Here is a 2705-nt window from a genome sequence, read left to right as displayed (position 1 = left end):
AAATTCTCACAGTGCTTTGTTAGCCTGGGGCCTCGCATCCATGATCCTCACCTCACTGTGTCTCCTCTGTACCCTTGCTCTTCACCCAGCCCTCCTGGAGCAGCTCTGCCCCATACCTTTCCTCTGGGCAGGGCTCTTGGCACTTCTCACACCAGTACCCTCATATGATTATCCACTGTTTCCCATTAGGTCTCTCCATTGTGCCCCCCAGGAAGAGCCCAGCTGGAGTAGCTCCCTAGTCCTTACTGTCTCTGTACAGCTGCAGCTCGCTGGAACTGGCCCACTCAGACTGCTCGCCTCTGGCCACTGCTCTCACCCGTGCCCAGTAGATATCATGGATCCTGTCAAAATACAGCTCACATGCCCAGGAGCCAGTGCTGTTCCCCCTGCAGGCACCTGCCTTGGTCCAGCTGGAGGTTCTGTCCAGGGAGAAAGCACAGGGATTACTCCTTTTCAGCACATTCTCAGCCCAAACGGAGGGCTGGCCAGCCACTGCCATCCTGCCTGAATGGAAAGTATAGGAGAGCCCAGGTATCGACCAACAGCATCCTGGGATATGTGAGGAGGGATGTCACCAGCAAGTCGAGTCCCTCTTGGGGTCAGAGGGCACTTGGCACTGTGCTCTGACCTGCCTCTCCACCATGAGGAAACCCATGGCCATGGCAGGGAGAGCCCACTGAGGGGCCACAACGATGCCCAAGGGACTGAGGCTCTGTGGTACAAGGGAGGCTGAGCGAGCTGGGCCTGCTGAGCCTCAGAGGAAGGTGGCTTTGGGTAGGGGGGATCTTATCAACACAATGGAGTAAAGGAGATGAAGCCTTTCTCTCCGCAGTGCCTGGTGAAAGGATGAGAGGCAGTGGGCACAGGTTGAAATACATGAAATCCTATTTAACATAATGGGAAAAAACCAAACCCAAAACCACAGCCCAAAAGCAACCCCTTTGTTTTCTGCTGGGAGAGTGACCGGGAAAGGGCCCAGGCTGCCCAAGCAGGTGTGGAGGCTCCATCCCATCAGGACACAGTCCTGAGCTGATCCTGCCTGTGCAGGAGTGGGATGAGCTGGTCCCTGACAACTCCACTGCTCTATGGTATTTACTGCCAGACAACAATCCTCTGGCTACAAGGGGTTCCCAATAGCCCCTGCCAGGGCATGGGGGGATCAGCCCCCTTCACCCCCTTCTCTGCACCTACCTTCTCCTCCACTCCGCCTGGTAGATGGCATAGCTAGGCAAGCTTGGATCTGACTCCCACCGCAGCCAGACGTGGAAGTTCTGTGCCTCCAGCCTCACACACTGTGGCTGCAGTAGTGTCCCTGAGGAGGGGTAAGAGGGGCATCAGGCAGTGTCATTCTGCTCTGTGGGGTCCCTCCTTGGCTGGCCAATGTGTGGCCATGCTGCACAGGTTCCTCCCACACCCAGCAACCCCCAGCTTCAGCCTGGCATGGGCAAACACGGATTCCACAACAGGGTGCTCAGCACCTGCATCCTCCCAATCCCTTGCACACCTGGAGCACCCTCTCCACAGTCCTCCCAAGGACCTCGACATATCTGCTGCTGACTCTGATGTTTTCTTTCCTGTCACACCATGAAGTTCACTCGGTCCCCTCCTCTCCTCAGGTACCTTCTGTAGGTCTGAGAGGTGTCCCTGTGCTTCCCCCAATCCTGCAGCCAGGGCCCCCCCAGCCTGCAGTGGTGGCTTTGCTGCCAGCTTACCCCAGAGCAGGGAACAGCGGGCAAGGAACAGCAGCAGGCACAGGGCAGGACTCATCCTGCTGCAGCCTGTCCATCTGCTCCCACACTGTGCCACCATGCCAGGAGCTGTGGTGAGGGCCAGGTGTGCTGGAGCTGTTCTGCCACCTGCAGACATGATGGGCAGCTGGGACCTGGGATTAGAGAAAGGGGCTTTCTTTCCAGAAGTTTCAGCCATTGACACCTACCTCAGGCAAGCCCTGCCTATGGAGGCTGTGTGCCCAGTGAGGGCAGAGGACTCCTTGCCACCCCCTGGGAGGGGTGAAGCAACAGCAGAGCAGGTGCCCCCAGGGCTGTGGTGGCAAGTGGGCCTGTGGAGACAGTGGTAGCTGCCACTCTGCCATGGCACTGTGCATGTGCTGCAGGGACCTTCTGTTGCACCTACCTCTGGTACCCCATGGAGAGGAGCTGTGCTGCTGGTGTTACTGGTATACAGGTCTGAGAAAGCTCCTCACCCGATGCTCACACCACTGTGGAGGTGACTCAGCCTAGCTCTAGGCATTACTCACACTGGCATAACCGGTGACACCACTGCCATGACAATCCCAGCCCTCCCACAGCCTCCCTGGTAAGGGAAGGGCACTCAACCAGGTGAAATGGGTCATCCCCAGGGACTCTCTTGGGCTGTAAGCAGAGACCTCAGTCCTGTGAAACACCTTGGCCTTGCCCCTGACTAAGCTCTCAGGAATCTTTCCCTGCTCTTGCCGGCCATGGAGGTAATCTTCCTCTCTTGGGAGAGACATGCAAGGGCTTTGAGGCCACCACCAACTGCCCCCGGGTTGTGGGGACATGTCGCCCCTTGCCATGAAGGCGGTGAGCCAGGGGACGATTCCAGAGGTAGAGGGGTGGGAGCATGCCCTGGTCAGACCGGACACCCGTTGGGCTGGCTCACTGCCACCACTGCCTCTCACTCTTCTCATTTCACACCGACTCTGCAGTAACACTCGGCGACCACAT

This window comes from Acanthisitta chloris, unplaced genomic scaffold (genome assembly GCF_000695815.1).
Source record: "Acanthisitta chloris isolate BGI_N310 unplaced genomic scaffold, ASM69581v1 scaffold33604, whole genome shotgun sequence".
NCBI lineage: Eukaryota > Metazoa > Chordata > Aves > Passeriformes > Acanthisittidae > Acanthisitta > Acanthisitta chloris.
This window is presented reverse-complemented; position numbering follows the sequence as displayed.